The sequence below is a fragment of the Microtus ochrogaster genome (genome assembly GCF_000317375.1).
Source record: "Microtus ochrogaster isolate Prairie Vole_2 chromosome 14 unlocalized genomic scaffold, MicOch1.0 chr14_random_2, whole genome shotgun sequence".
Classification (NCBI taxonomy): Eukaryota; Metazoa; Chordata; class Mammalia; order Rodentia; family Cricetidae; genus Microtus; species Microtus ochrogaster.
In genome coordinates, this window is record NW_004949097.1 from 2,507,949 (window position 1) to 2,521,913 (window position 13,965).

Consider the following 13,965-nt stretch of genomic DNA (forward strand, 5'->3'; position numbering starts at 1 on the left):
CACATAGATAGACACATAGATAGATAGATAGATAGATAGATAGATAGATAGATAGATAGATAGATAGATAGATAGATGATAGATGGATAGATAGACAGACAGACTGACTGGGAAATAAGTACAGAGATGAGTTAAGGGGTTTGGGATGGGCATTATGATAAGGATATGGATGGGAGCAGAGATAATAGAGGTAAGGAGAGACAGGGATATCTAAGACAGAGGCCAAAGAAGGTGTGGGTAGAGGTAGGAGCATGTAGAATGAGAGAGAGAAATCAGGACACTAGTATGGAGATGTGACAGTAGAATGCCCAGGTCTTAGAATGTCTCCTGAAACACACTGACGCTCTGAGTGAGCCTAGGCCCCAATGGTTGAAAATGAAGAGGACAATAGCCCATCAATAGGTAACACCAAATGCTAGGTGACTGAATAAAGTCCCCCAAGACTGGCTCACTTCAGTCACTAGTTACTGCGCTGCATGAGTGACCATACACAATTCCTATAGAACTGCCCTTCTAAACGCATCCCAAAATGCTGACCCACAGTGGTGAGCCAGCATTAGCCATTGCTTTAAGTCACTCCGTTTTGAGGTGATTTGTTATGCTGGAAGACACTAGCAGTGATATCATGGTCCCCAACATGTAGAAGTAGAGATTTCCCGAGATCTGACCCCATCATTAGTGCTTCAGAGAACGGTGAATTTTCCTATATTTTTGAGGCATTTAGTGTTAGACCCCACGACTTGCATAGGTCCTCCACAGCGCGACCTCAGCTCTGTAACTTTCTCGCACACTGACACAAGCTCTCCAGAGTGGCGGCTCTGACAAACCTTCTTCACACTGACCCTCACTGCTGGCCATAGCTAATGAGCCAAGCATATGCTCACCTAGTAGTCGCTGGACAACTGAGGTTCCTTGTGATTAGTAGAAAACACTACACTGAGTGACTCAGAGGCTGAAATCGTTCAGCCTATTTCACAGTAGTGCCCCAGAGGGAAAACCATGGCTGCTGATGTCCCCAGAGCTGTGCTGTCCTGCTGGCCCTGAAGAGCAAGTTCAACCCTTCCTTAGACCCCGTGACATATCCTAATATCCTCCAGTAAATCTCCTTTCCTACATAAGTTACTTGTACTGTTTTTGAGCTCCGTACTAGTGATAGTAGCTACTATTTGATATAAATAACCTATGTTAATGCAGGCCTTGTCCCCTCCTTTAGTGAGACAGAAACCCAAGGCTGGTCCCCAGGATCACTTTTCTGCTGTGTGGGGGATAAAGGGTGTAACTATCCTGGAAGGTAACCCTGTTTCACTGTGGAAGTCAGAAGAGCTGGTGTCTTGTTCTTGTTTTCATTGTTGCTGTTTTTCGTCTGCTGCCGAGTCAGTGCACACATCAGATATAACTGAGTTCTCTCAATGAAGACTGAACTGATAGAGCTAGTCTTCTCCCGGCTATTCCATGATCTTATCACGTGGTCATCAGCTGCACTGTCAGGATCAGCTTGATTGTGGCAGCGGGAGGAAGAGAGAGACAGCCCAGAGGATGCTGCCTTAATGTGTATCTCAAGGAATTGGGTGCTGTGTGCAGGGTCTGTTCCAGGCTGCCTACCGGAGCAGGTGTAGCCATTATATAACCTCATCTCCCACGACAGACTCTACAGAGTCATCTCTAATATCCTAATTTTATATAAGATTTAAAAGAGCCGGAATCTTACATAATTTTCACAATTCAGGTCCCAGAAGGAAAAAAAAACAAAAAAAAAAACAGACAACAGCAGGTAGCAAAGTCATTTTCTGTTATCCTCGTACACAGAAGGTGTGTGCTGCTGGACAGCCCCTGAGGGCATCTTGTTTGCAGTGAGAGATCAACACTCACACAACTCAGCAAGCTTCCCCCCCCTCTTCTGAGGAATCTGGGAACAGATCTGGTTTTCTACCTGGAAAGAAGTAAATGCCCAGCAAATTAGAACTACAGGAATTTACAATGTCACAACAATTTTTTGCTAAGGATGAGTGACTCAAGGGGGAGGTGACACGCCTGCATCTTTTCGGTTCTCTGGAGACGTGTGAACACAGCATCAGAGTGGATTTAAGTCTTAGAGAACATGGTGTCTCTTCGTAAGCAGTTTTCTCACTGATGGGTACCAATTATTTACCTCTGTTAGAGCAAAATTCCTGGTTCTAATCAGAGAAAAGTCCCCCCTTCCATGTTCAGAAACCAAAACGTTGGGTTTTTCACAAGTTAACAAAAAACATAATTTTTCTTATGGAATGGATGAGAGGGGCAAAGTTACAAATGTGAATCTCTCTTCATCCCACTTGACAAATCTAAAAGTTTAAAAAACATTCCTTTCCATCAACTAAAACACACCTAGGGTTTTAGTTTCTGTCATCTTAAGGAAAGCACATCTGGAAGCTGAGCACATGACTCCGTGTCTAAGAGCACTTACTGCTCTTGAAGAAGACCCAAGTGTCGGTTCTCAGCATTCACATGGTGGTTTAGAGCCATCTACAACTCCAGTTCTAGGGAATCTGATGCCCTCTTCTGGTCACCACTGGCACTGCATGTACATGGACACACACACACACACACACACACACACACACGCACACACACTACAATAAAATAAATAAATAAAGAGAGAGAGATAGAGAAGGAGAGGAGGGAAAGTGGCAGACAACAACCGAATGTGGTGATAAACATCTGTGTAATCCCAGTGCTCAGGCAGGAGGATTGTGAGTTTGAGAGGTCAGCTTGAGCTACAAAGCAAGACTTTATGTTAAAGAAACAGACCCAAAATGAAGGAAGGAAGGAAGGAAGGAAGGAAGGAAGGAAGGAAGGAAGGAAGGAAGGAAGGAAGGAAGGAAGAGGGGAAGGAAAGAAAAGGTTTGCTTTCCAGTGCCACACGAACAGTGTAGAGGTGTATGCCTGCAATCATGGCACTTGGGAGGTAAAGACAGGAGCATGGATCAGAAACTCAAGGTCATCTATGGCTTTGCAGCAAGTTCAAGGCCTGTTTGGTGTACACAGTAATTCTAGGCCAGCCAAGGACACATAGCAGACCCTGTCTCAAAAGATAAAGTGTCCGTTATATACTGAACTTCATACTCTGTGTTCCTAGCATATAAATTTCAATGTTTAAATATTCCAAAAAAGATGGAACATAGTGACAGCTACCGCTCTGTCAACAACCTGTGCCCACAACCTGCAGAACACTTTCTTTCAGTCTTGAATGCATTCACACTTTCATTCAGAAACATTTACTGATATATACAGTATACCAGATATGTTAGCCAGTGTTCTGTTACTGTGAAGAGAGCCCATGACCATGGCAACTCTTACAGAGGAAAGCATTTAAGTGAGATTTTATTATGGCTTCAGAAGTTAGTCCATTGTCCATGATGGAGAGCATGGCGGCACACACACACAGCCAGACATGGCGCTGGAGAAGTAACTTGAGAATCCTCACCCAGATCTATAGGCAGCAGGAAGCAAAAAACATTGGGTCTGGCTTAAGCATTTGAAACTCCAAAGTCCACCACCCATGACACACTTCCTCCAACTAGGCCATACCTCCTAATCCCTGTCAAGTCATGCCACTTCCTAATGACCAAGCATTCAAAAATATGAGCCTATGGAAGCCATGCCTATTAAAACCACCACACCAGGCAATGAGCTAAGATAAATAGAAGTAAAATATAGCTCCTGTGGCTGGGAGGGTTGCTCAATGGTTAACAGCACATACTGCTCCAAGCTAGTGGACCCCGAGTTTGGTTCCCAGAACCCATGTTGGAGAAGCTCACTGTAGGACTCAGCCATGAGAAGCTTAATAGGAACAGATCACCCAAAGGAAGTTCTAAACTTTCAACCTTCATCATCTGCCAGTGTTGGAGCTAGCCATGATAAGCTTAACAAAGGCCTGAGTCTCAGTAGTTTACCCTGCAGCAATACCTGGTTGCAGGAAGGACCACAAACTGAGATTACCCAGGCATCACCCATGAACAGACCATCCAAAGGAAATTCCTAACGTTCCAACCATTGTAGATAGGATCACCTGCCAGCACACTCATCAGGGAACCCCTAGACAAATGTCAACCAATCAGGGGTCCTGAACCTTAGAAATCCTTCATCCCCATTTTCACTACTATAAAAACCCAACTCTAACTGAGCTTGGGGCTCTCCAATTATTCCAATACGTTAGACACAAAGAGAGACCAAGTTTGCAAACTTGTATAAAATAAAGGCTCTTTGCTTTTACATATGGGACTCGGTCTCCTTGTTGGTTTTTCGGGGGGACTTCATGGATCTCACCGCAACTTGTAACTCTAGTTCCAGCAGGATCCAAAGCCTTCACAGATACCTGCACTTGCCTGCACTTACATACACACACACACACACACACACACACACACAAATAAATAAATATCTTTGAAATATAGTTGTCATAAACAAACTTACATTATATTTTAGAAATTTTGTGTTCTTTTATTCCATATACCAAATCATAAAAATTAATGCAAATTTTTTTCCTTCCATCTTTTCCTCATCTCTACCATGGTCAAGATCATCACTTCTTAAGTAGATCACTGAACTTGCTTTCTGACTGGTGTCTATATCCAGCTCAATTTTTGTCCATGAATTTCTTTATTATTATTATTATTATTATTATTATTATTATTATTATTATTATATTTTTGTGAGCATATACATGTGTTTGGGCACACACATGTGTCTACATGTAGAGATGCATGCACACATCTGGAAGTCAAACCAACTTGTAAGAGTCACTTTCTCCTTCCACCATGTCAGAGTCATGAACTCAGAGTCAGGGATGGATGGGCAAACCTAAATTCCTCCTCCTCCTCTGAGGCAGAAAAGTTTGGGATTGATATGGTCAAGTCCCTGTGTTGGCCCTCTGCGTTTTCCATATGAAAATGGTGCACTGAACTCTCATGTGAACCTACACTTCCACGAAAGTTCTTAAGAAAAAACAGCAGTGTCTCCAGCAATAGAGATTTCGCTCCATGTAACATGAGGGCCTGCTTGTCGGGGTTTCTGTCCTGCCCAGTTCCTGCAACCATTTAGCCCCAAAGAAAATCACACAGAGGTCTCCATAAGATTATAAATTGATTGGCCCATTAGCTCAGGCTTCTTATTAACTCTTATAACTTATATTAACTAACCCATTATACTTATCTGTGTTAGCCACATGTCTTGGTACCTTTTTCAGCGGGGCAGGTCACATGCTGCTTCTTCCATGGTCTGGGCAGGACTGCAGAAAGAGCTTCCTTCTTCCCAGAATACTCCTGTTCTCATTGCCCCACCTCCACTTCCTGTCTGGTTTTCCTGCCTATATTTCCTGCCTGGCTACCGGCCAATCATCATTTATTTAAAATATAATTGACAGAATATAGAATTGTCCCACACCAGCCCCATGCTGAATGTCACTGTGAAGTCTGTCTAACCTGTAGCTGTCAGGCCCATGAGAAAAAAGATTTGCCATTGTGAACTGAGTAAATAAACATGTCTGGGAAACAAGGGCGGCAGCCGACAACTCAGAGAGAGAAATGAGAATTGACGCTATTTTTAGTGCTAGCTTCGTGATGATGATTGTGCTTGAAGAGCAACTAGCATGAGCAATATAAACACTGAGTTCATTTCAGACCCCAGGTCCACCGCCCCATTCTCGGGTTACTTGAAATGCAGTGTGATCTATAGTCATTTTTCAAGTGCTTAACAAGGAATGCAAGCTTAAGTAGCTGCTGTAAGGCTTGTGTGCAAAGGGGGTTCGAGAGAAGCTGATCAGAGGAAGGCAATTTACTGTCGTAGAATTCTCCTCGGCACAGTAGCTTGCTTCTGTAATCTCAGGGACTGGAAGACTGAGGCAAGAGCATTGCCATGAGTTCAAGGCCAGCCCAAGTTACACAGTCTTAGACAGGCTCAATCGAAGAGTGAAACCCCCCTAGTCAACCAGTCAGTCCTGTTGTGTGTATCCCATTCTCCCTCCCAAGCTGATACTTACTGGAGATGTGCAGTGTTCCAAGGGCTGCACTGACTGTGGCTGAAATTCCCTCCTTAATCATACAAGTGTGTGATGTAGGGAGTCTTCCTGTGCCTGTCTTACAGACGCCTCACAGCCTAGAAAGCCGGAAGTGGAACTGAAATGTGTCTCTGAATTTACAGCCAAGTCCTTGCGCCACTGTAAGTACAGAAATTAATTTATCCTTTGGCTTTCTGCTCTTTGCTGAACAGAGAAGAATCACGTCTTATCCCGTGTGCATTTTCCCCAGTGCTGGGGACTGAACTTGCGGCCTCACAAATGTAAGGCAAGTTTCTACCACCAAGCTCTGTCCTCAGTCCAAGAACTCCGTCTTCACTATCTCCACCAAGGGCAGAACCCAGAAAATCAATAGGAACAGAGCTGCCCAGGGTGAGCCAGGAAGAAGAGCTGCGGCCATGTTTGAACACCTCCCCCTCTGGTTCCTTCTAGGTTATACCTGGCCCCAAGAATCACACAACTGCTCTCATCATTTTCCAGACCTAAACTAAGTCACAGTAGCCAGGTCCAACTCAAGCAGCCTCTTTCTTACCACACAAGGAACCCGGGAGCTCAGAGGGTAGTTTCTATGGCCCCTATATAACTACTGCCTCTCCTTCCCTCTGCCTTCAGGCTACACACACACTAAATGGTGTGGGCACAAACCACCTTCAACCATATAAGTTGTACCAAAGGTGGGACCTTTAGGATCAGTGAGGCAAGGAACAAACTAATCTACGTTACATCGTGCTCTGAATATTCATGTTGGCAATGAAATACCAGACCATATCTAGGTATGGCGCTTTGCCATACTTTAATTTTTTAAATGTGTATGGGTATTTTGCATATGTTTGTGTACCATGTGCATGCCCAGTGGTCCCAGAAGCTGGATTCCCAAAAACTGGAGTTATAGATGTTTGTGAGCCACTATGTGTGTGCTGGAATTGAACCTGGTCTTCTGAAAGCAAAGCTCTTAACCACTGAGCCATCTTCCTAGCCCCTGGAGGCCCGCTAAAATATTACTAAATATTTTCATATCTAGCATACATAAAAAATATAGGCTAAAACAAGTAAATGCCAAGTGGTCATTTTAAAGAAAGGTATATCTGAGTTTTACAAAGGTCGCCACACTTGCTGACAGGCTGCTGGTCAGGCATTTCCAACACACTACCAAGCCACCCAGCTTCTGCTCTCCTCGCGCTGTCCCCACAGCCTGTGTCCACTCGGGGCAGAAACAGCCATCCCACTTACTGTCCTAACACACCCGCCAGGCCCAGCGTCGGCAGGCCTCTTGTTCCTCATGCTCATCTTCACTCATACTCCCGAGGCCCAGAGGGCAGAGTACACACTGGGCTTGGCCAAGCTGAATCGCATGCCACCCACAGAAGGGGAGGGAGGGGTGGGCATGAAAACTCAAGGAAATACTGCGGCAAAAAAAAGGGACAGAGACCTGCACACAATAGATGTTCTCTTAGCCTCTCTTTATTAAATCAGAATTACTTGTGATCCTTTACTAAAATTACTCAGCACTGACACATAAAATATGTAAGCATGAATATAGTTAAGCTTTCCCCCTTCACAAGCCGATATTTTTAGATGGACCTAATAATAGTAGCACATGGTTGAGAGAGTTGAGTATCCACTGGTGTCTAAACGCCTCCTGTTGACATTCAAGTCAAAGACAGAGACCAAAAATCTGTTATTCCTGCAGACTGGCTCCTTGCTCCTAAGAAGCTAGCCTTATAATATTACATAGATGTTTAGTTTCACTTCTCTGCCTCTCAGGAAGGATGTGTCTACACAGCACATCTCTATGGTCCCATCCGGAACCCCTCTCAGGCTTCTCCAATCTCACCTCTTCCCTGATGAGACGAACTTACATTAACTGTATCCATGAGCTCTCCTGACCTCCGGCTTCTGTTGGGTTAGCCAATAGGGAGACCCAGTGGGAGATGAGGAGGGGAAGGAGACTAGAGGAAGCTGTATCCCTCAATGCATGGTCCCAGCGCCTGCTGAAGGCACCCTTTCTGCACCACCATCTCCATCATTGTTCCTCCCTAGCCCCACCTGGGCTCCTGGACGACCGACATGTTTATGGCTGGCTAACACATCTCCCATACCTTTGCAAACCATCTCTTTGTTAAGCCCTCTTCCGGTTTTCCTATTTTAAACATATTGTCTGTTCCTTGTGAAACCCTGATTAACATAACCTGCAAAAAAATTTATATAGAAGAAGATCAGAAAGAGTGACTACAGACTATTGCATTAATTGCCTGATTAGTGCTAAAATCCCTTCCCTTGGGGAGACTAAAAAATGACCGCCCACCCCCTCTAAGGCCCCAACAATAAATCAAAGTTCATCCTGGGAGACCAATGAACGTGTTGGGCTTACGTACAGAGCATGGGTGAGGAGCTGCCTACAAGAGAGTGTATGAGTCCAAAGCAGCTGCACTAGAATGTCTTTGCCTAGCCTGTCATGAATGGTGGCTTCCCCATAACTGCATAGATGGGACCCCTGTCGATTAACCTCCCCAGTTTATAGAATCTAGCTTTCACCCCAGACCACATGCAGTTATGGCAGAATTGCATAAAATGTCCCGGAGGAGGGGCTAGACTTTCCCCAACCCCTTTCTAGAAAGAATTGGGCCGCTGTTGTCAAACCAGGCTATGATGGTCTTAGCAAAGCACACATAGCTGGTCTCACGATTGATGGGGGAGAGTTCCTCCTACTACACACGATGGTGGTACTCGTCCTGCTCTGAGGATGCTGAGGATGGTACTCTCCAACAGTGACAGAGAACAAAATGCTAGAGGTGTTCCAGGCAACCTGATGTTTGGATTCATATACGTTTTCTCTCTACCTCCCCTTCCAAAGCCTACGCATTAGAAGGGAGAGCAAGGCTGACATCAGACAGTCTCCACTTCGGAGAGAGTTTTAGGGCATAAATCATCAGAAATCTCTTCTCTATTTATCATTTGTCTTATTTCCCCAAGGCTGGCCTTGAACTCACAGTCTTCCAGATTGTAATTATAGGTGTGTGCTGTGATACCTGGCCCTTAGCTACAGTTTTGATAAACACAAGAGATACAAGAAGGTGATGCTTTGGGAGGATGCCAAGGAAGGTAGAAGACTTGCTATTTCAACTCTTCCTTCCCAGTTTCTTTTTTTTTCACAAGTACTATTCCCTGCCAGCTCAGAGGAAACAGCTGCTTCCATTGCAATCATTAACATTTTTTGGTGTTTGTTCTGCTTGCCAAGGTTCCAGAACAATTATGATGCCGGGATGGGGGATCAGTTAGAAGCGCAGAAGCTGTGAGAGGAAGAATTGGAAGATTGAGTAGACAGCCATGAGATCCTGCAGGCAGAGACCTGTAGCAGATAAGAGTGTGGGGTAAGGGCCAGAAGAGAATGGAGCAGAGGGACCAGATGGTTGGATCACTGGATATTATGCAAAGAGATTAATGGGGGGAGGGGAGCTGGCCAAACTTCACGATTGCTCAGTAACCAGACAACAATAACCTGGGAGCTATTAAGCCTACATTCCACTGAAAACAGGGCTCCTGTCTAGCGTGGTTCAATGAACATACTCGAAGGATGGTGGGCTTACTCATATCTGCCTGCTCTTTGTCAGATCCAATGATAATCTCTATTCATAAACAGAGAGAGGGCTGTTGCCTTAGGAGATCTCACTGAGAGACAACAAAAGAGAGACACTAAGAAGGAAAAGATCAGAAATTACCTTAAAATTCCCATGCTTCTAATTTGCATCAATTTTCCTGTCGCTTTTCAGGGGGCTGACAAGATGGCTCAGCAAGTAAAGGTACCTGCCACTCAACCTGACTGCCTGGATTTGATCTCTGAGACCCACATGGTAGAAAGAGAAACACAACCCCCCTGAAGTGTCCTCTGACTTCCACATGCCATGCACACATGAGCACGTGTACTCACACACTCGAACACACACACACACATTCACATGCACAAAAGATAAGCAAAAATTTAACTAAAAAGGAAAAGGAAAATTCCTATCATAGTTCGCTGTCCTTTGGTCTGAGCCTTGGCAATGGTCTCAGATAATAAGACTGCAGTTACTCCAATTTTGGTCTACAGTTCCATGCTGCTGGGGCTGTAGATGGAGCTCCGTGGCCGAGTGCTTACCTAGCCTGTGCAGAGACCTTGGGTTCGATCCTGAGTACAGGGAGAGAATGCTTACTGTTATTCTTCATTGTTTGTCTGTTTGTTTAAAATATGCTTCAAGACGCTTGTAAAGAACCCAAGGAGTGAAAGACCACATTTGCCTTTGTTGCCTTGGCTTTTGGGCATTCCTAAGTCTACGGTTTTCTCTGGGTGCACTCCCAAGACTGCTGCTTTCAGTTGCTCAATTGATTCTGCAATTTAATGGAAAGCACTATCCTCTTTCCATTCAGTTAGGATAATTGTTGCCCAGGCAAATCATTATAATTAAATTCAATTTAAAAGTGAGAACCCACCTGCAACCATATGTTAAATCTGCTTTTGGATAAGGAACTGGGTATTTTCACTTCGTATTAAATGCAAAGGTGCGTAATGACAGGAGATTTTTCAATGGAGGTAGTTAAGGAGCTTCGCCTCTTTTTCAAATGATTAATTATAATTTACATGTGTCTGAAAGGAAATTGCTTAAATCTTAGAAAAACATTTCCATTAAATAGAATCTACCACTAAATGGGCTTCTGGCACGTCGATTTGGTATTGACACAAGGAAATACAGTAACAGGGATGAGAAAAGAACATGCAATGTTTTTAGAGGATGTTTGATTAAAACACAGAAGGCTCTGTGGAGGACCTTCGGCATGGTTTGACTCCCAGTACTTCTTCTGCACCCTGTTTCCATTCCAGGAGGTGGGGGAGGCTTCCTGATTCAAGCCAATATTCTGTTTTCCTGCCCTTGGTGATATCATAAAATCTGAGTCAATGACAGGATTTCTGGAACTTCTGAGAAGGAAAAAATAATTATCTTCTCTTTGGAAATTCCATAGAGAGACCCCACACACACACACACATACCTCCTGGGGACTTTAAATGGATGACTTACAAGCGGTTGTCCATCTAGAAGCTTCACACCCACTAACTATCATTCAAGGTGCCAGAAGATGCTCTGCAGTTTACTGGAGGAGAAAGGCCATTATCATATCACCCAGCTAGAACCCCTGTAAACTACAACAGTGACCTTCCTGCAAGACATACTAGTGCAATAGTGGCATAAATGTTGTAGGAGCAACCAACCACTAGTTTTTAAAGGCCCACTCCACAAGATGAAAGCCATATCCAGCACTGCTAAAGTGGCCAAGTATCTGAGACTAGGCAAGCCATGAGCCTAGGGGAAAACCTACTACTACTGTTCTGCCAAAAGAACATAGCCATAAGATGATTCCTAATGACACACCGCTATACTGATGCATCAGTGTTTCCCACACTTCACATCAGAAAAGCTCCTTCTTGAGTAGCTGAAAACACAGAGACCCAGAACTTGAAGATGTTCAGAGGATGAAAGACTCTGGAACACTCAGTCTTAAATGGAATGCCTTTACCTGTAAGTGGAGGCTGCTCGTTTGTTTCCCTGATGCCCAGATCTGAAATAATCACTCAGAAGCTATATTAATTACAATACTGCTTGGCCTATTAGCTTATGCATATTTCTAGCTAACTCTTATATCTGAAGTCAACCCATCTCTAGTAATCTGTGAATCACCACAAGTTCATGACCTACCCTCCAGGTTTCAGCAGGCTCCAACAGGCGTTTTTCTCCTTTGGCAGCTACATGGTGTCTCCTTAACTCCGCCTACTTTCTCCTCTATCTCTGCTTGGAATTCCTGCCTTGCTCTCTTCTGCCCTACCATAGGCCAAAGCAGCTTTATTCATTAACCAATAAAAGTAATACATATACAGAACGACTTTTCATGCCATTTACCAAACCCCTTCTCCCATCAAGGCTCAGGAATCTATGCGGAAGAGGCAGAGAAAGATTGTAAGATCTAGAAGTAATGGATGACTTCAAGGAGAAAGTGTCTTCCAGACACAAGAGGACTGATGCATATTTGAACTCACAGAGATTGTGACAGTACACACAAGACTTGCAGAGATTCAAACCTGACAGGGTCTCAGAACTGAGAGAAGAAAGTGGACACGAGATCCCAGTGCGATCAGAACTCTCTTTGCAGTTGGTACCAGCTAACAAATGGAAAATCAGTTTTTCCTAATGGCGTGTCCTCCAACCACACTCCAGGGCAGGCTTCAGGCCCTGGAGTGGTTGGTGGGGAGGGAAAGAGGAAGTATCTGAGAGGTGCTGGGGAGAGGAACAGCATGATCAAAATATATTATATAAAAAATTCATTTAAAAAGAGAAACTATATATATATGAGACTTCTAAGTATTAAGTCTCAAAGAAACTCGGGTCAAGTGACTGACTCAGGCATGGACTCTGGCCACCAGTCACCCTCAGGCCCTACTCACAAGTACCTGTTACAGAGTCATCCTGGCCGGCATCCCCTGACCTCTACCCTAAACCTATGTAGCCCCTCCCCGCAGCTTCTCCTTTGCTATAAACGCCAGCCATTCTGGCTACATGTCCTCTTTGTTCTCTCGGTTCTTTTTTTTTTTTTTTTTTTTTTTTTTTTTTTTTTTTTTTTTTTTTTTTTTTTTGGTTTTTCGAGACAGGGTTTCTCTGTGGCTTTGGAGCCTGTCCTGGAACTAGCTCTGTAGACCAGGCTGGTCTCGAACTCACAGAGATCCGCCTGCCTCTGCCTCCCAAGTGCTGGGATTAAACGCGTGCGCCACCAACGCCCGGCTCCCGGTTCTTTTTGACTCATAGCTCTTTACCTCCTCTCTCTTTTCTCTTCCCTTCCTCACCCCATCCCCACCCTCACCCCCCCCCGCCCCGTGAGTCTCCTCTTGTGGCCCAGTTCAGTGTGAACCCTTCCAGCTGCTTTCCGGCTGTCTTCTCCCTCATGTCTACGATAAACCTTTTCCTCAGCCATACCTAGAATCAGTCATGTCTTCATTTTTTCATTGACTAAAGTAACTCTACCTTTTGAATCAAGCAGCAAGGTATGGAGTAAGCAGGGTCACTGTGAAGACCGCGTTGGCTACTTTTCTCATCCCTGACACAGGTGGTGGGAATGGGAGATTGCTGGTCACACTGCATCCACAGCCAGGAAGTAGAGAACGACCATTTTAAGTTCTTAGCCTATTTTTTCATTATTGCCTTTTTTTATTTATCTATTGTGATAGCCCATTCTGCGCACATGTAGGGTGGCCTCTCTGCTACAGTTAAATCCCTCTGGAAACACCTCCATAGACACACCCACCCATATGGCAATCCTAAATCCTGCCGATTGTTAATTGATGATTAACTATTGCAAGTCTACTCTTGTTAGTGACACCCATTTCAGTCCGTAACAGTCCACTTCTGGTTCCCCAAAAGGTTTTTGGCTATCTCAAACAAAACTGCATTTAGCCTGTCTTCAAGAGTACCCTAAATCTTAACAGTTCTAATATTGTTCTAAAGTTTGCTTTTTTTTAAGCTCATGGCAATCTCTTAAGTGAGACCCAATGAAAATCAAAACTTCATAATTTTTGTCATATACAATGTCCCAGAATAAATATTCCCGCTCCAGAAGAAGCAAGGATAGTGAGAAAAGATCAGGCTTAAGCACAGATGAACCCTATGAGGAAAAGTAACAAATCCTGATCCCCAACAGTCTAGGGGATCCCCAACCCTGTGGCCTTGCAGTCCACCACACAACGGTAATCTCCTTTTTAGTCCAAACCCATCCCTTCCTGGCGTCCGGTAATCTAGAATCTCCACTGAAGCCTGGGTCTCGCCTTAACAGCCTCCTTGCAGGAAACTTGCCACACACTATCTGATCCTCGCTGCTGTACGGAATCTTGCTGC